The sequence below is a fragment of the Lutra lutra genome, chromosome 1, assembly GCF_902655055.1.
Source record: "Lutra lutra chromosome 1, mLutLut1.2, whole genome shotgun sequence".
Taxonomy (NCBI): Eukaryota; Metazoa; Chordata; class Mammalia; order Carnivora; family Mustelidae; genus Lutra; species Lutra lutra.
Window position 1 is genome coordinate 174491514 of NC_062278.1, and position 21336 is coordinate 174512849.

Sequence of the window (21336 nt, forward strand, 5' to 3'; positions counted from 1 at the left end):
TTTCTGGCCTGCCAGGTCTCTGTGGATAAGTCTGCTGCCAATCTAATATTTTTACCATTGTACGTTACAGACTTCTTTTCCCTGGCTGCTTTCAGGATCTTCTCTTTGTCACTAAGACTTGTCAATTTTACTATTAGGTGACGGGGTGTGGACCTATTCTTATTGATTTTGAGTGGGGTTCTCTGAACCTCCTGGATTTTGATGCTTGTTCCCTTTGCCATATTGGGGAAATTCTCTCCAATAATTCTCTCCAATATACCTTCTGCTCCCCTCTCTGTTTCCTCTTCTTCTGGAATCCCAATTATTCTAATGTTGTTTCGTCTTATGGTGTCACTTATCTCTCGAATTCTCCCCTCGTGGTCCAGTAGCTGTTTGTCCCTCTTTTGCTCAGCTTCTTTATTCTCTGTCATTTGGTCTTCTATATCGCTAATTCTTTCTTCTGCCTCATTTATCCTAGCAGTGAGAGCCTCCATTTTTGATTGCACCTCATTAGTAGCTTTTTTGATTTCAACTTGGTTAGATTTTAGTTCATTTCTCCAGAAAGGGCTTTTCTACCTCCCGAGAGGGTTGCTTTAATATCTTCCATGCCTTTTTCAAGCCCGGCTAGAACCTTGAGAATCGTCATTCTGAACTCTATATCTGACATATTACCAATGTCTGTATTGATTAGGTCCCTAGCCTTTGGTACTGCCTCTTGTTCTTTTTTTTGTTGTGAATTTTTCCGCCTTGTCATTTTGTCCAGATAAGAGTTTATGAAGGAGCAAGTAAAATACTAAAAGGGTGGCAACAACCCCAAGAAAATATGCTTTAGCCAAATCAGAAGAGATCCCGAATTGTGAGGGGGGAGAAAGGGGATAAAAAGGGGTTCAGAAAGAAAGAAGAAAAAAAAAAAAAGAAACTATTAAAAAAAAAGAAAGCCGGTAAAGAAAAAAATATAAAAAGAGGAAAAAAAATATATATATATATATTAGATAAACTATTTAAAAAACGTTAAAAAAAGAAAACGGTAAAAGCTAAAAAAAAATTAGCAGAAGAGAAAAAGAAAAAAAAATTGAAAAAGAAGAAAAAATTAAATTAACTGCAAGGCTAAAAAATCATGGGGAGAAAGCCATGAGTTCCGTGCTTTGCTTTCTTCTCCTCTGGAATTCCGCCGCTCTCCTTGGTAGGTGAACTTGGTCCTGGCTGGGTTTCCCGTTGATCTTCTGGGGGAGGGGCCTGTTGTAGTGATTCTCAAGCGTCTTTGCCCCAGGCGGAGTTGCACCGCCCTTACCTGGGGCCGCGCTGAGCAATCCGCTCGGGTTTGCTTTCGGGAGCTTTTGTTCCCTGAGCGCTTTCCGTAGAGTTCCGGAGGACAGGAATAAAGATGGCGGCCTCCCAGTCTCCGGCCCGGAGGAGCCAAGAGCCCGGGGTCCCACTCCTCAGTGCGCCCTCAGAGAACAGCGCCCAGTGACTCCCATCACCCTGGCCTCCGGCTGCGCTCCGAGCTGACCAAGCCTGCGACCAGTTCAAGGCAACCCCGAGCTGAGAGTCACTCCTCAGCTCTGTCTCTGTAGCCGGATTCCCCGTTCTAATACCGGTAAGCTCTGCGACACTCAGACACCCCCGATCCTTCTGCGACCCTGCGGGACCTGAGGCCGTGCTGACCCCGCCTGGGCTTCACCCCAGTTAAGCCTCTGGAGCGATGTCCCTCAGTGGAACACACTTTTAAAAGTCCTGATTTTGCTCCGTTGCTCGGCCGCTCGCCGGGAGCCGGCCCCTCCCCCCGCGGTCTATCTTCCCGTCGCTTTGGATTCACTTTTCCTCCAGTCCTACCTTGCAGAGAGTGGTTCATTTTCTGTTTCTGGTATTGCTGTTCTTCTTCTCTTCAATCTCCCGTTGGATTTGTAGGTGTTTGCAATCTTTAGATGAGCTATTTAGCTGATCTCCTGCTACCCGAAGTAGTCTCAGCTGCTACTTCTCCGCCATCTTGACTCCTCCCCCCTTAAGTTGATTTTTTTTAACCTTTGAAGTGTTTATCCATGTAGTGTGGAACCATTACGTTTTTAAAACATAGCTTTATTTTAATGTAGATTATTAAAAACTTAATTTCTTGCAAAAATACTAAAGGGAAAAAATCATAGTCACAAAAATACAAAAAAGCTAAAAAAAAACCCTCTACTTTAAAAATTACTAGTATTGCTCATATAATTTCAGACCTTGCTCATGCAAATATGAAAATATAGCTCTTCCTTGACTTACAATGGGGTTACATCCCAAAAAACCTATCGTAAGTTGAAAATGCCTTGGGTCAAAAATGCATTTAATACACCTAGTCTACCACAAACGTCATCGCTCAGCTTACACTACCTTAAACATGCTCAAGACACTACATTAGCCCACAGCTGGGCAAAATCATCTAACACAAAGCCTATTTTATAATAAAGTGTTGAAAATCTCATGTAATTTACTGAATGCTATAATGAAAATGAAAATTCTGTTTTTCGGAGTATAGAATAGTTGTAAGTATATCAGTTGTTCATCCTTGTGATCATGGTGCTGAATGATCTACTGCTGACTGCCACTGTCCAGTATCATAAGAGAGGATCCTATTGTGTATCATGAGCACAGGAAAAGTCAAAATTCAAATTTCAAATTTCAAGTACAGTTTCTACTAAATACATTTAGTTTCACACTACTGTAAGGTCAAAAAATCATAAGCTGAACTATTTCAAGTCAGGACACTGGTAAATAAATCTATTTTTATATTGCATGTATTTATGTATGGATAAGTGGTCAGTAAATATAAATGGATGGTGGATAGATTAAAAAAAAAAAAAAAAAAAGAAAGACTACCTGAAAAAAGAGATAGTATGAAAAGATAAAAATGGGGTCATTCCATAAGATTCTGAAAGTTTCAGAATAAATCTACTTTTGCTTGAATTTGACAGATGAAGATGTTGAGGAAAGGATGTAACAATTGTTGAACTGTAAGTATTCCTCACCGTAAGAAATAGATTTTCTTAAAGTAACCCTCTAAAATTAACAAAAAATGTGATTTAAAACAGCAAGAGGTAGAGTCTCTTATTTTTACTAATACTATTTGATGCATTGTTGGAACATATCTATTTATCCAGTGATTTGAGCAAGAATGATGAGTGGTAAAGATGAAACACAGTATTGCTTATGTGGGTCTCAAGTGCATGATTTCTCTCCCTGGCACATAGTGGGCATCAATAAAATTCTTAGAATGAATCAATGAGCACCTGGAAAGGGGAGAGAAGATACTATTATAAGCTGTACATAGTTTTGGTAAATTGAAATTTTACATTTAAACTGACCTCTAGGACTGACTTATCTTAGGGGTCCACTGTTGTACATATCTAACATGATAAGGTGGGCAAAAAAAGCTTGTTCTTTTATACACATATGATTATTCGAAGGACTAAATTATGTTAAGGACCCTACAACAAAGTCTGCAATATAAAATATCCTCCATAACTATGATTTTAAGAGTGCTAGGGATGATCTGAATAACTATCAATCTTTATAACTTCACCTATGAAATACCTTAAAGATAAAGTTCTATTACATCTGAAAGTATAGGCTTCTCAGTAGTCTCTTTGAATTATGAATTGTGTGAACATCTAAAATAATTCAAACTGAAACAGATTAATTTCTCTTTCCACACTGGGGATCAAGAAGTATTTGTTAAAACAGAGAGGCAAAACCTTGGGATCCTACAACTAGAAAGTAACTATGTTTTAGAGTAGCTTAGTGGCTTAATACAAGGAATTCATTACTTGAATGTCATGTAGAACATTTATAGATAAATTCCCTCTGGCTACACTGGTATTTTACAAATATATTGGCAAATGTCAGAGATTTGCATGTTAGAAATATCTTCTTTTAATTAGAATATCAAATAGTTTGGTTATGAAATTACTCTCCCCACATTCTGTAAAGACTTGGTATATTTGGTTTAAATATAAGTTATAGTTAAAGTACCTTAACAGTCTAGAGAAAGCTTGTATTTCCCAACTGTAGAACCTGTGTATGTGAAAACATTATTAGGCATATGGACACAAGTAGGAGATATCATAAGATCCACTTTCCTCTTGGAAGAATGGCTCTACTTTCCTCCCTAATGGCGACTCATACAAAGACATTAAAATTTAAAAAATTAAAAAATACTAACTTCAAAACAGCACATCTCTGTGCTCTATTCCACCTCGTGAAAGGTCCAGAGGTGTCTAAGGCTAGTTGTTTCTTTAATTACTAGGTAGGGTGTACCAAGGCTTGGTTCTTAACTTCAGGATCTTCTATAATCTTCACCAAAATACTGCGAATTTTTCCAAAATGCAGGCAAGGAAAGAAAGCTTCAGAAAGATTAATGACTTCTTTTTTTTTAATTTTTTTTAAATTTATTTTTTTTATTTATTTATTTTTTATTTCTTTTCAGCATAACAGTATTCATTGTTTTTGCACCACACCCAGTGCTCCATGTAAGATTAATGACTTCTGCAGAGGCAAAAGACAAGTAGTTCATGGGCCTGAATTGGCACTGAAATCTTTCTTTTTTCTTTGAAGATTTTATTTTTTAGTAATCTCTATATCCAACATACGGCTTGAACTCACAACCACAAGATCAAGAATCCCACACTGTACTGACTGAGCCAGCCAATGCTCCAGCACTCAAGACTTCTGACTCCATAACAGGAAATGATAAAATGCCCAAGTCTGCCCATTATAATAAATAGCTAAGAAAATAACCAACCAAAGGTATTTTTATCACAGTTAATACTTTATGTAATCAGAATTTGATTTCAGGTCTGGATGACTCTAAAGCTCATTCTATTCCTTCCTTTTAGGTTGTAAATATGTAGGCCCCATGAAACTAGAGAATGTGTTCCTGTGTTCATTTTTGAAACTTTGGTGCCTGGCACAATGTTTGTCATAGAGTTGCTCAGCTAAATGTATATTAAATAAATATAAACATGAGGGCATGTCATATCCATGGTACCCAATTGGGCAGTGGTTAATGTCCTCAATGTGATACTGCATATATATATATCTTTACCTTGATTGATTGATTTAACTCTTTCTCTCTCTCTCTCCTGTTTGCCTACCAGCCTATTGGCCCAATTGGCTCAGAATCCAGAGGGAAGTAGGGATATTTAGACTCCCCTGAAATCCCGATCTAAGTGAAACAATGAGTAATAGGGAAAGAGTGCCCATTGCCAAAACAGGAACTTCATTACTTGTAAAGCTGGATTTCAGAATGCACCTTGGAGCACAACCCAAATTTGACTTGATCCTTTTTCTTTACCCTCAAACCCAGAATCCTGGTACTCCTCTGTGGAAGACTAGATCTAAAGACTACTAGAAGACTCTGGCCTGTCTCTGCTAGCAGGAGAGGACATGAGGCTGAATCAAGTCTACCTTTAGGTGCTTTGGTGCCAAGAAGAGGGAAAGCAAGAAGAGACAGAAGAAACAAATGAAAGTATCTTTAGAGGAACCACTGAATGGTTCTCACCAGTATTATCCATTTCTCTTTGAAGAGGAAAAAAATGTGAGGGGTAGAATTCAGGGACCAGAGAGATGGCCTTCTCTGCAATGTGAAAGAGTGAAAATCCTATCCCTTCTGTGAAAATGCAATGAGAGATGTTCTAAGTTTCTCACTGTCCACAGTGATATGAGATGAGAAACAGTGGAAATGAACAAAGAGGGAAAGAGAACACCAGAGAAAGCATAAGGCTTATTTTGAGTGCCTTTTATTAACTAGGTGATGCACACATGTTTCTCAGCTGTATCATTCAGCTATTTTTGCCTCTTTTGCCATGTGAGCAGAAAGATAGCAACTCAGAGCTCAGAGCATTTCTAGCACTGATTGGGAAATTCAACTAGATGTCTTCAAACTTTCCTGGTAACTAAGATTTCCGTGATGCAGTGGGCTTGAAAAGCAATAAATAAAGCAATCCCTTTATTTTAAACTAAGCAGAGTGAACAGATTTTCAAGTGGAGCAATTTGGGCCTGTGGGCAGGCAAGCACCATGAGAAAAACACAGAGATAAGACAACAGCAGCTGGAAAAAGCAGCCTAGAAAATGTCTCTGCCAAAATAGCCTAAAACCAGGAAAAAAACCATCTCAGGAGAGTCTAAGACTGAGACAGGTTTCAAGGTGAATCAGAAGTGAGGATTCAAGCAATAATCTATTGAGAAGAATATCATAGACTTAACTGACAAATAGAAAATCCATGGATTATAAATAGGTATTATTTAGAATCTTTCCCATAACAAGTTATCTGCTTTATTGTTCAATTATATTTATGTTCTGCTACTTTAATATACTTACTTTATGCCTAATAGAAAAGCAATACATGGTTGATGAATAAAGTCTAATATCCCCTAATCAGAATTCATACTTTCCTTGCCTATATGCCCAAGGTACATAGTCTGAATCCATTATAACACTACCCTCTGCATGGGAATCCTGGAAACAAAGCAGAAAGATCTTGACAAAGTAGTGGTTGAAGAAAGGCACAGGGTTCAGAGATTCCAGAGGAAGAATGAAGGGTTCATGATGATGTGGGGAGAGGTAGCATTTTGGGGGGATTTTGGATGGGTGAGGAAAAAACAAAACTCCAGAAATGATGTCCAGGTTTGTCTTGAATAAATGGCTAATTAGTTCCTCAAAAGCAGGGTCACCCAACCTACTATGTTTGGCACGAAGGTGCTCAATTGCTTGAATTGTTTTGAATGGTTTGTACTAGTCCAAATGATGGAAACCTAAGTAAAAGCATATTTGTAATGAGAGGCAATAAGTTCAGTTTTACCCCTGATAAATTTAAAGTTCTGATGGAAGCACTAAATGAAAATGTTCCATTGCTCGCTGGATACATAGGAATGAAGCAGGTGGAAGACAGAATCTACATATGTGGACGTGGTGATAAATGAGCATATATGTGCTTACTGAAAGCAACATAAAACAAAGAAAATATGTAAGCTGTAAAGAGAAGAAAGTATCAGGCAGATGACATAGGAGCAACATTTAGGGAAGGGATAGGTATCCATAATAGAGACAGAGCAAGAACAGCTGGAGATGTAGGAGGCAATATGGTCTCAAGGAGTTCAAGGAAAACACTCATAAAGAAGAGAGTACCCAACTGTGCATTTCACTGGGTACAAATTATATGCCAATAAAAAAAATAACTAAGCCCCAGAAATCTTTCACTAGTTCATTTTGGCCTGGATTATTTTGCTGCTGAAGACTTATTGCCTGTCAGTGCGTTGAAATATCGGCAGCCTCTAGTCCCTATGGTGTGAAGGACTCTACAGGATTTACAAACTACATATTGTTTTTATTCATTTAGTACATGCGCAACAAAAGCTACTTGAAATAAGTCAACTAACTGTTCTTCATTCAGAAATAAATGCCCTGTGTGATCTTCTGTTAGGGCAAATAATTAACACTGCCTTAAATAGAAAATCCTGGGATTATGCTACAAGCAGTTAAGATGGTTTTCTAAAATACTAATACACAATACTATCTGTGGCACTTTGAAGTTGACAAGATTAGCATTGTTCTTCTCCCTTCTCTTCAAATTATGGCAGTTCTGATAAGAGGACAGCATACCAAGAGTTATGATTGGGTCTGAGTTTATAACCAGTTATTTTTTCTTTATAGTAGTTTTTCTTAAAAAGCTAAAAAGTTTGTTTTTGTCCTAATAAGCCTCCAAAAGGTCTGGCATTAACAATAATAGTCCTAAATCTCAAATTTCTACTCCACCTCTCAGGGTCTCTTTTCTACCTCCTTTTATGATCATCTTATCTCCTTATCCAATCTACTCATGTTTTTCCAAACCTCAAAAATCTGGAGAATGCCAGTGAGTTCTCGAGACCAAGCACTGCGTCTTGCAGGTACACAGTTTAATAAATAATTGCTGACCCTTCCTCACAGTTCTTCATAACGTTCTTATTTCCACTCATCAGATTTCAGACCTTTCTTGAAAGCCCAACTGCCCCAGGCTACATTAATCCCCTCCCCATCCCTCCCCAGCTCTGCCTAACTTTGTCAAAGACTCCTTGCTTCCTTAATCTCTATTCCACTGGTGAAACTAAGTTTCTCTAAATTCCTCACTTATGTTTTGCATTGACATGCCTTAAGTCCAGGCATTTAGCAAAACCACATATGCTAAAAGGAAAAGATTCACCAAGAAGGAAGAATTCAGGCTACTGATTGATTATTTTTATGTGTCTTTGAAATCCCAAATTTGTTTTCATTTTTAGCATTTTGTTTATATCTTATGATGAAGTGGAATATCAATGTTTAGAAATATAATTTTACATTTGTGACTATATCTAATTTATTTAAGCTGTTTCCCGGACCAAAAAAAAAAAAAAACTACACTTATATTGCCTAAATCTACCTTAATTTGATGTTTTTAAAGATTTATTTATTTGAGAGAGAGAGAGAGATTGCACATGTTCCCACTTGCAGGGGGAGGAGGAGAGAGCATTCTCAAGCAGACTTCCCACTGAATGCAGAGCCCAACATTGGCCTTGATCCCAGGACCGTGAGATCACAACCTGAGCCAAAATCAAGACTTGGATGCTCAACAGACTGAGCTACCCAGGCACCCCTAATTCTCTCTTATTTTGGAAGTATAAACCTTTACATGTTGGTAGCCAATTATCCCACTGTTTCACTAATTTTACTGGGAAAAACGAAACAAAACAAAACATTTGCCTTCTAGTTAAAGAAAAACTAAATAAGAAAAGGTTGTTTTAAAATAATAAAAACATATATTAGAGGGAAAAATAAACATAAAGAAAGAGAAGTCTGGGAGGCATTCAGGAATTCCAGAGCTTTCTCAAGGTGTCTTGGGCATGATGGAATGAATGCTAGATTCTTACACATACTAATGCTTTATTTTAGGAAAGTCATGGACTCTATATTCATAATTCAGAGGGATGCTGTCAGGATCAAACAAGATAGTGTTATGTTCTTCCAAAATTGTAGTTAAAGGGAATTATTTAGATGGTATGGAAACAAGTATGTAAATCACACTCTGGAATTTTGTTTTGTTTTCCTAACCAGGTTTTAAATATACTGTGATTCAATGACATATAAACTCCAAGTACTCCCAGTAACTTTAGAATATGACTTGTACTTTTTGTTCAAAACCAAATCATATTACCCATCTAACTATAATAACTCAAATATTTTACAATTCAATAACCTCTGGATTGAAAGAGATATGTGTCCATAAGTCAAGCCATTGGTGCTAACATATAAAATGAAAGTTAGCACAGCACTGTCTTGCTCACTCTTTTTACCATTGCTTAGCAAAATGCCAACACAGGGTATATAATAAATATAATTCTGATGATCCATAAATTAATGGATAAATGAGTGACCAAATGAATGAATGGCATGCAGAAATTAAGGCACATAAAGGCAATAAACATACCGGTTGATTAATAGAAAACATGAGGTTAATAACTACTTAAGATCTTGCCTCACAGTTCAATTTTGAAGTTTCCTTGACCCTTGCAAAAAAAAAAAAGTATCTAAAAATGTATCTTCCAACTTCTCTAATCCTAGGTAGAAAGGAATTGCTCATTCAGAACTGTGTTTATACTTCTGTTAAAAGCCCCTACCTCATTACATGATAACTGGCATTGGCAGTTGGCTCTGTGACCCTGTACTCCGTGGAGAAGCAGGTGTGTATTTCTGAATACGCAGATCCCAGGATCATGCTGACACAGATAGGTCTTAATAAAAATGTAAAGAGTCCATTAAATAAAAAAAGTGCTTTAAATTTTATTTGGATTCCTTACTGTATAAAGACATTAATAATTTACTCTTTTAGAAGAAAGGAAAGAAAGAAAAGAAAACTCAATAATTAAGTAATAAGCTCAAACGACTTGCCAAAGAAAAACAGTTAAACAGTCTTAGCACAGCTGAAAAGAAGACTCCACCATTTGTTTTTCTTCTGCATTTGAAACACTTGAGCCTGCTGTTCCCAGTAAAACTACTATAAACATTTTTATTTATGTAACATAAAAAGCCAGCAAGTGTTTTCTTTCTAAAAAAATTTAACTTATGTTAAGGTTATCAAGGAGTCCATTCAGTGGACCCCCCTCCTTTTCTTCCAAAAGCCACAAAGATTCATAATTGTCATTTAGTAGATTGTCCTACTATATGAGTACTAGATTATAAGAAAGTAAGCTCCTCCCTTTCCCTATATAATATAAATTCTGTAAGGGCAGGGTCTTGTGTATTATGTTCACTGTTCCTTTCTCAGTATTTTGATCTACACCTGGCACAAAGCAGATACTCCCCAAATGAACTACTGTTTGAATGAATACTTATTTGAATACATTCAAACTATTGTTTGAATGAACTCAAATGAGTTCTCTCATTTGAAAAATCTTTGTTTTCCATTCTAAATATTTGCTTCTTTTTTTTTTTCATAAGATGGTACCTAAGTATAACCACAAAAAAATAACAGAAAAGTAAGATATGTATATACCTATTAAATTTTTTATACATATTCTCCATTAATTCCCTTTATTCCATTTAAAATCTGGAAAATCTGATGCAGGCTTTCTTAACCAAACTCAAGAAAATGGAGAGCTTTATTGATCTTAAGATCAATGTGTGATTTAACTATGTTTGTTTATAGTACTTCTTATTGAAAAGGAAATTTATGCATATTTCTTAATGTTTCAATTGTGTAGCTTAATTTTTTTTTTACTGTAAACCTATAACAATGTAATTATGCAGTGAATCCATAAATTACCTGAGTTCTTTTATTTTACTTAGCCTTTCTAGAAATACGTTTTCCTCTAGCATTAATCTTTGATTACATTCCAAGTAATGCTGATCAATATGAAAGTCCTAAATTCAACCATGTGGCTACCACAGAGTTTATGCAGGTAAATTCTGAGTAATTTTTTTTTAAGATTTTATTTATTTCTCAGACAGAGAGAGAGAGAGAGCACAAGCAGGGGGAGAAGCAGGCAGACAGAAGTAGGCTCCCCACTGAGCAGAAAGCCTAGATGTGGGACTAGATCCCAGGACCCTGGGATCATGACCTGAGCCGAAGGCAGACACTTAACGGACTGAGCCACTCAGACATCCCTCTGGGTAAAATTTTTAAATTATGCATTGTTACCATTTGAGATATTAAGTATAGGACAATTTACTCTGTCGTTGTCAAATATTTCATAGAGCTGCTAAGTTAATATATTCCAAAAATAACTGCAATGGCAATTTTTAAATTTCTAAACATTTGGAATATTCCAAATATATCAAGTTATCTAGGGAAAAAGTAATGTATATTCATATAATCAACACATCATACCTTTACTTTTTGCTTCAAAACTTTTTTTTTATAACTAGATCTTTACAGATATAACTGAAGCTTTTTATGAACTGCTGCCCAATCCCACACCTCTCTCCCAGCCCCATCATCCCTATCTCAGTACCCACTCCCCTGATTTTTGTGCTCCTCATTCCCATGTGTACCTTACTTTGTTTACAAAAATAGTTTCCCTAAATGATAAATAGTAACATTTTGCCTGTTTCTTTAAACTTTACTTAAACCAAACTTATAATATGCCCAGCACAGAGTAAGCACCCAATAAATATTCTTGCCATGCCACATGCTTTCTTTTCTCTTGACATTGCATTTGAAATTTATACTGTTGAAACATGTAGTTCTGATTAATTCACTTTAGCTCTGCTATTGGGTTTTACCATGTTAAGTATGACCCAAAGACAATCAAGCCCTCCTATCTGAAATCGACTTTTTCCTCTTCCCTCTGCAAAACCTAGCATCCAGCCACACCTCCAGGGTGCAGCCCCCATGACCCCTCCCTGTGGCCTGCTTACTGGTTTTGTAAAATACTGGGTTGCTGTGGAGTGATTTTTTTTTCTTGAAATTTAAATAACCATCAGTGTTGATTCTTTAACAGATATAATATAATATTAGTAGTCTTACAGTGATGATGAATAAATAAATAATAATAAATACATACATAAATGAAAGAACAAATAAAAGGAAAACCTAATAAATGTACCTAAAATGCGTATTTATTTTTTAAAAAATATAAGTAACTTCACAATTAAGTCTGTATATGTTTGGGAGTTTTTCTTGAATCATAATTAGAACTCATTAGTTGAAAATGTGTACCATTTCACATACTAGATAACTACAAAAATGTTCTGCAAATTGGGTTTGGCAAGTGAAACAGATAATAGGATCTAAGAATTTCCTGTTCTATACATCTTTACCAACATTTGGTATTTTAAGAATTTAAAATGTTTTAACAATTTGGTAAGTGTGAAACATTTTCTTGTTAAGTCATATACCTTCCATCAATGTCTAGGGAAATTGAGCAACTGGTCTATTATTTATTGGTCAGTCTAATCTGTTCACTTCTGGAAATTACCTCCCTGAATCCTTTGTCCATTTTCCTATTATTGTCCCTTGTATCTGTTAATTTGTAGGAACTCTACGGAAATTTGAAATACTGAATCTATGTTGTTTATATATGTTGCCGATATCCATTCCCAGTTTGTGCCTTGACTATTTGTGCTGTTTTTGTTAAACAGGACATTTTTTTTTTTTCAGTTTTGATGCAGACCAGCATATCAATTCTTTTATTCAAGGTTTGTAATGTTATATCTAATTGAAGAAACCCTTCCCTATTTTAAGTTTGTAAAAAAATTATTCACCATTTTATTTTTAAAACATTTTAATGTTTGCTTTACATAAGGTTAGATATTTAACCTGCATGCAATTGACCTTTTCTGTATTTGAAAGGTATGGTTTTATTTTTTCCCTATATTTATAACAGAGTGCCTCCGGATTATTTATTTACTAATCATTTCTTCTTCACTGATTTGTAATGTCATCCCACCCATGTATCATGTTTATATTCACATGTAGGCAACAACATACTTTTCCTGGTTTCAACAATGTGATCAAGCTGGTTGTTTCAATCAGCTCAGCCTGCCATAACAAAATGCCATAGACTGAATTACTTAAGCACCACTTATTTCTCACAGTTGGGAAGACTAAGAAGTCCAAGATCAAGATGCTGGCAGATTCAGTGTCTGTTAAAAGCCTTTTCTGTGTATGGTCACCTTCTAGCTGGGTATTTGCCTGGCCTTTTCTCCGTTTGTGCTTAGTATGCATACTTCTCTTCTTCTTCTAAGGGCACTAATCCCATCAGGAGTGCATCAAACCTTATGAACTCATAGAAACCTAATTACCTCCCCAAAGTCCCACCTCCAAATACCATCACCTTGCGAATTAGGTTTCAACATATGAATCTGGATGGGGCACACATTCAGTCCATAAGTACTCAGTACATGTTCTCTGATGTGTCAAAAAGTAATTTAAACCAATTCTCTGCAGCAACTTATTATTGAGCCAGCTGTAGCTTACAGAGCTTTTAAAAAGCTATACCATTTGGGCATTTAGCTTACAATATTCTACCTGTATAATTTGAGGAGACAGAGAGAAGGAGAGAAACAAGAATTTGAGTAGCCTGAGTCTGCTTGTTCTTCCATCTACTGAATATAACCACGGGAGTCATGAACAGTGAAACACAAATGAACTGAATCTACAATAGGTATAAGTTCCTGGGTACCTCTCTAAGTGTGATCATCTTATAGCATGCACAGAGTGTGATTCTAGTTTAAAGATACACATTTTTTCACATATATATTTTAATGCAAAGAGCTGGACATAAAACCATTTACACTGCACTTTTTGTCCAACTTAATGGATTTCTAAGGGCAATTTTTACTAGACATGGATTTTACCATAAGTGCTGACTCTAAACCCTAAGTGCTGAGTCAGACATGGCTCCACTGTAATCAATGTGTCAATGGAATATCACAATGCTATTTAAACAAGAGGTTCAGATAAAAAGCAGCTTTTAGTCTTCACTCATAAGCAATAGTGAATGAATGAAGAGGGGCAGGGTTAAGAGTGTTTTCTGAGATTAAACCTGCTTGTCTTGGTTCCCAAGGTAAATGTAGGCATGCCAGGATGCTGAAAAACTGAAAGCAGAGGCACCACTCATCAGCAATAGCTGGGCAGCCCCTTTCTTTCCTGGATGAAGAAATGGCTTTATTGAGACTATGTCTGTTTTAAGACTCAGAAAGTGCCAAATATTATAAAGTCACAGAAATGAACATGACAAGTTATGGTGTAAGCTCTTCTCAAATGATGACAGAACACTGAATATAAAAAGGTTTGTCTATACCAAGAAGCGAGTTTCCCAAACCTACAGAGAGACTGACTTTGCAGGGACAGTGGCATTGCTGAATGGGTGATTTCTTCAGAAACACTTTATCAAACAGAACTTGCTAATATTGATTGCATCTGGCAATTCTCTGTGTGGCTAACTCAATTCTTATAAGATTTTTCATTATTAGTTTATTATGTATCAGGAAGCTAGTTTAGCCCAGCAATGGGTTTGGGGTGTTGTCCAGACAATCTATACCCCACCTGAAATGCTCCAATGGCAATGTACAATGGCAAGTACAACTAGAATAATTTTCCTGACAATTTATTATATCATAATTTTCTGTTTACCTGAGGAACAGAGAGTAGAAACCCATTGCTCATTCTTTTAAAGCATGATTCCTTTCAGAATCAATCATGGAATATTAGTTATAACAGGCATCTCAGAGAGTCCTATAACAAGGATAAGAATCTGAAAACTAGAGGCATCAAGTATTCCAACGTCACCCTGCTAAAGAGGCAGAGGTGATCCTGAATATTTTTCCTAAATCTTAGCCCAGAAGTGGCATCCACAAAGCCAAATGCCAATAAGCTAATCAGGACCTTAGCAATGCAGCTGCTTTCTTGCTTAAACAATTTACTACTTCAGGAGATGAAACACCAAAAACCTTACGTTCTTAGGTACTCAAATGGAATGACTCAAGAAAAAAAGAAACTGTGTAAGTGGGATTGTTTACATTTTTTAAAGTTTTTAACTAAAAAAAAAAGACAGACAATGGCCATAATTCTCATTAACTGGGTAAGTTACCATTTCAGAGACTACCAGATTTTAGAGGAACCCAGGTCTCAAAAGCATGGATGACAGATACATATTTTTTTCTGAAGCTCATCAAATTAAAAACGACAGTAATAATAACACTAATAATTTAATAGCTAGCACTTGAGTGCTATTTAAGTTCTAAATTACCTAATATGTATAAACTCGTTTAATCCTCACAATAAACCTATTAGATACTATTTACCTATGAAGAAACTGAGGCACAGAGAAGTTTTATAACTTGTTGATTAACTATTTGAATTCAAGAATTCCTCCCTAGAATTCATACCCTTAATCATACCCTTATTGAGGTAATCCTTACAAAGGATAGGGAGATGGAATACAGAATTCTCACTTTCCTTTCTGGATTTAGATATTTAGTTCACTGAAGAGGTGATCTGCTAACTGGTATGCTGGTACCCTGAAAGAGTTAATGATTCTCCCAAGAGGGAAATTCTCTGGGAGTAATTCACATTATGGGGAAATGTGGCCCAAAATGTATAAGATGGGAAACAAATAAGTTATTTCCATAAAGGTGTTGAGGCTGACATATTACACAGCATCCTTTCTGCAACCTGTGGATGGCAGCATCTGTATAATGTAGTCAAAATAAACAAAACTTTGAGTGTATGGGAAAGACAATCACGTAACAATTTACACATGCACATAAAATTGTCTACTATATATGACTGCCACTGCTCACCTTCTCAGAGAATTTGAGTCATTTGCAAAGAGCGTATGTCTTAGCCACAAGCTTTATCATTTCAAATATAGCTGTTTCCCTGCTGGATGTCAGAAATGCCAGCTGACTGGATCCCCTTCAGGAGGGCATATCAATAGATGGCCAAATTGTTGAAAACACCCCACAATGACAAGAAGGTCCAAATAGTCAAATAGGGTGATGAAGCTTCACTCTTAGAAGATGGCTACTCTAACATGGGACAAATTGTTAGAATTGTGGTGGAAGAGAGGTCAATATGCTGTTGACAGCAGAAAATAGGGCTTTGAGGATGTGATGAGAAACTTCCATTCCTGGGAATCAACAGTAAGGAAATGATTCCAAACACAGAAAGTGCTCAAGGTCACATTACATGTGGTTGGATAAATGGAAACTTCCTTCATGTCCTAAAATAGGGATGCTATTAAAAAAAATCCAGTGTATTTATGTGAAGGAATACTATGCAGTCAATACCACACTTAAAAAGTGAAAAGAGTACAACAGAAAAGAGTTAAGTATTATATTACACTATTTTTGTAATTTTTTTGTATCTTAATTCTCAATCTCTCCTCCCCCTTCTTCCTTTCCTTTTCTTTCCCATTTTAATTCAAACAAAATGAACTACGTTGGAGCAAGTGTACTAGGAAATATACTAAAATGATCAAAGAGGTTTTCTGTGACGTAGTCATCATTATTTCATTTTAAAGAGGTGAAGAGTGAGGATCAGAGTCCGACAGCTTTGCCCCAAGTATAATGTACTGATAAGTCGGGGTGACTTAATGCCACACTGCTTCATATCTACCAAACTCAATCCCCTCATTCTTCAACTATAAAATATTAATCTTCCTGATCTCTTCAAATGCTCGTGGAAAGAGTTCCAGCCTGATATGAACATATGATTTTCACATTCTTATAAAAAAAGCTTGCCAAGAAAATTAATAAAGTCATTTTATAATTTCAGAAGTCAACTTATTGTAATTAAATTTATCATCAGGTCCTCTGTGTGTGTGTGTGTGTGTGTGTGTGTGTAAGTCCTCATTAAAATAAATCAGTTTTAATTAGTGAGCAGAAAATCCTTTTTTATTTCAGTCATTCATTCACTTACTTGCCATATACTTATTGAGGACCTTAGGTGCCCTAGGCTCTGTGCTTGATGCTATGGATAGACAAAATAGGCCCTATTTATGACAAGATCACTGTTGAGTGAAACATCACACATGCACATAACATACACACACACACTCACTAAAGTTACACACCTATGCTGTGGTAATTGTAATGATAATGATATGCCCAGGTATTAGGCAAAAAGGAATATATTCAGCATGTGAAGAGTTCCTAAAGAAGGAGAAGGAATGCCTTAATCAGATTATATAGAATAAATGGGGTTTCCTAGGTGAACAGGGAAAAGCAAGAAAATTTCAATGAGCAGAGGACTCTCAGTTCAAAGCAAAGACAGCAAGACATTAATTCTGCCAGCTGGAACAGAAAATAGTTAACCTTTTTCACCTGCTAAAGAGTTCAGATGTGACCCACTAGAAAGAATTGACAAGATAATCAAATCAAATGCTTCTATTCATCTCTACCTTGTATTTTTGATAGCTGCTAGAGCTTTTCAATAGTTATATAACTTGGCTTTGGTGGAACAAATTATCACGCAATAATGTTGAGGCCTTGTTTAAGGGCAGTGTGGTAGCAGGGATCAAACAGAATGGACAAATTCAAAAATAATTAATCTATATGATCAAAGACATAAGCCACCCCAATATATATACAACCACAAGGTTTTACATACCATTTCAGGAAGTTCAAATATTTTAAAGCTCATCCTAAGAGTCTATGAGTACTCAATTAAGGATCCTTTGTGTATATGAAGTTAAACTGTGATAAATACCTGTGGGAATCAGTTGTCATTTTGACTTGAAATTATTAAACTAGTGCTGCTCTTAAACACCTAATAATAAAAACTGACTTAATCCTCAAACTGACTCAGATATAGTTTCTTAGAAACTATATGTTTTTTCTTATTGAAAAACAGAGTATCATTCATTTTGCTATCCTTACAAGGAACACAGCAGCTTGCCATTCATAAGATACAAAGCAAAACACATAACTGAAATATGAAAATGCTAAATGAAGTAGAACTAAGCCATCTAGTCAGTGGTCTGTCCTTAATTCCTAGTTAACTAAGGATTTGCTATAGAAAGCTTATGTACCTAAGTCTGACGACAAAGAGATTTTAAATTCTAAATTATGTATGTCAGCTTTATGAAAAACATTTGTTTTCCAGATAACATAAAATACATCTATTGATACATTTTATTTCACCAAATTTCAAAAATATCTTCAAAGCCATGATGACCACATATTCTTAAATATCATTGCTACAGAAATCAAAGAAAGAAAAAAATAATAATAATATGGGTGAGGATATAGACAAAAGTGAAGCCTGGTGCAGTGCTGGTAGGTATATACATTGGTGTAGCCACTATGGAAAACAGTATGGAGGTTTCTAAAAATGACAACAACAACAACAACAATGAAAACAACAACAAAAAACTACCACATGATCCAGCAATTCTACTTCTGGGTATTTATCTCAAAGAAAACGAAATCACTGTCTCAGAAAGAAATCTGTACTCCCAGTGTTCACTACAGCATTATTTACAATAGCCAAAACCTAAGTATCAATCGAGTAATGAATGGATAAAGAAAATGAAACACATATAAGCAAAAAAGATGTATATACATAATTCAGCCATTAAAAAAGAGAAAATCCTGACATTTGTGACGAGACACTTTTAGGGCCTTATGCTAAGTGAAAAAAGTAAGAAAGAGAAAGACAAATATTGTATGATCTCACTAACATAGGGAATCTAAAACCAACCAAACAAACAAACAAAAAAACAAACAAACTGAACTCAGATATAGAGAATAGACTGGTGACTCCCAGAAGCAGGGGTTGGAGGTGGGTGAAATGGGTAAAGGCGGTCAAAAGTACAAATTTTCAGGTATAAGCTCTGGGGATGAAATGTAAAGCATGGTGACTATAGTTAACGATACTTCATTGTATATTTGAAAGCTGCTTTAAAAAGTAGATCTTAAATGTTCTCATCACAAGAAAAAAATCTGTAATATGTGTGGTGATCGATGGTAACTAAACTTACTGTGGTAATCATTTCAGTATAAATACACATGTTAAATTGCTATGTTCTACACCATAAACTAATACAATGTTATATGCCAAATGTATCTCAATAAAAAGAATAAATAGAAAAATACACTTCATTTGAAGGATATTCTACAGAATGCCTGACCAGTAAGTATTCTTCAAAACTGTGAAGGTCAGCAAAGACTAGGAAAGTCTGAAAAACAGTAACAGCCAAGAGGAGCCCACGGAGACAAGATAATTTAATGTAATATGGTATCCTCAATGGGAACCAGAGAGAGAAGGACATTAGATAAAAACCAAAGAAATCTGGAGGAACTAGGGACTTCATTACAATAATAACATCTCAGTATTGGCTTATTAATTGTGACAAATGTGTACATACTAATGTAAAAAAATGTTAATAATAGAGGAAATCGGGTATGGGATATATAGAAATTGTCTGCAGTATCTTTGCAGTTTTTCCATAGACCTAAAACTATTTTAAAAATTTTTAAAAGTTAATTTTTAAAAATGCACATCTCTTTTGACCCTGAAACTTCACCTCTAGGAATTTTATTCTAAGGAAAAGCTAGAAATGGTCACAAAATATGTTAAATACAGATAAATTCATCTTTTCACCATTGTAGAGGGAGGAGCAAGAAGACTAGAAAAAAAAAATTTTGCAACAGGAGTTAGTTCCCTACGTTACTGTGTATCTGCGGGATAGAATACCTTGAAGCCTTTTAAAAATGACGTGGGAGAAAAATTTTAATATGAAAAGTCACTGATTTCTAATTGCATATATCTTTGTATCACTACTAAATAAAAAGTTTACTCTAAAAATAATAATGAAAATACAACCACTATCATTTAGTGTGTCCTCTTAGTTTATCATTTAGATGTGCAGTTCAGATTTTCAGAATACAGGATGCCAGTAAAAAAGTGACAGTCAAAGCACCATGTAGCAGAATATGGTTACTTCATCTTTTTATTATTTGGTGCTTGGCTATTTCCCCCTCAAATTCAACATATCTACAAACTGTGGCTGAGAGAGGAGAGAGTTACTATAATTAACAAAAGAGGCCAATATTATGAGAAGCATGAAGGAGAAAAATAAGAAAATGTAAAGTGACAATTTATAAATTGTCTATATATTAAAGAACTCAAAATTTTCTCTATGAAACAATTTAATCACATAAAAATAGAAAGAAAAATCTATTCTTTAAAATCTACTCTTTCAAATGCATTAGTTACTCAGTAAGGAAAATTATAACAAATGATATTCTGAGTCTTGACCTTGGTGATGGTCCACGAGTGTCTTCATTTCAAGATGATTTACTAGGCTAGATGTAGTTTTCTATATTCATGTTAACTGTGATAAAAAAATGTTCAAAACCTAAATATTAAAAAGTAAGTAGGGCTGCAAGTGCTTTGCATGGTGGGGATCTCTTTTGAAGAAAACTTTGGAAGACTTAATATGTAGCTAAGACAAGAAGAGTCAAGTTCAAACATTTATCCTTTAAAGTGTAATTACAAAAAAAAAAAAAGTGTGACTATATGACAACTGTAATTTAATCACTTTAGTGATTAATCTAATTGTCAGTCCTAACAGAACTTTCTGTGATGATGGCAATGTCTTGTATGTCCATCGTCCATTACAGTAGCTACCAGCCACAGGTAGCTACTGAGCATTTGAAATGTGATTGGTGTGCTCGCTTCGGCAGCACATATACTGAAATGTGATTGGTAAAATGTAGTACTGAGTTTTCAATTTAATTTAACTTAATATAGTCATATGTAGCTAGCATCTGTTGAGTTGGACAGCACAGCTAGAATAAGCAAACTGAAACCAAACATTTATTTTCAATTTTCAGGTTAATAAAACTATACAGACTGAAAAAAATGAAACAATAGGGCACCTGTGTGGCTCATTCAGTTAAGCGCCTGCCTTTTGCTCAAGTCATGATTCCAGAGTCCTGGGATTAAGCCCCAGATCAGGCTCCTTGCTCAGCAGAGAAGTTGGCCTCTCCTTCTCCATCTGCTTCTCTCCCCTGCTCATGCTCGCTCTCTCACTCACTCTCTTTTAAATAAATAAATAAAATCTTTTTTTTTTAAAGATTTTATTTATTTATTTATTTGACAGAGAGAGAGAGCACAAGCAGGCAGAAAGGCAGGCAAGAGGCAGAGAGAGAAGTAGGCTCCCCACTGAGCAAGGAGCCCGATGCGGGGCTCAATCCCAGGACTCGGAGATCATGACCCGAGCTGAAGGCAGCGGCTTAACCCACTGAGCCACCCAGGCGCCCCTAAATAAATAAAATCTTAAAAAAAAAAAAAAATTTCCACTCTGGTCCCTAGGTCTTCCTGTCTGAAGTGCCTTGTTACTGCTCATAAGGCCTATGTAGTT

The 21336-nt window shown here is 35.8% G+C and overlaps 1 long non-coding RNA gene across 1 annotated transcript in view; it reads right to left on the reverse strand.

Moving 5' to 3' along the window:
* Positions 1 to 3162: 3162 nt before the first annotated feature.
* Positions 3163 to 21336, reverse strand: part of LOC125088379 (uncharacterized) — a 104670-nt gene continuing 86496 nt past the window's right edge. Inside the window, exon 4 of the long non-coding RNA XR_007123700.1 lies at positions 3163 to 3242. This is a non-coding gene — a long non-coding RNA (uncharacterized LOC125088379). The remainder of the gene's footprint in view (positions 3243 to 21336) is intronic.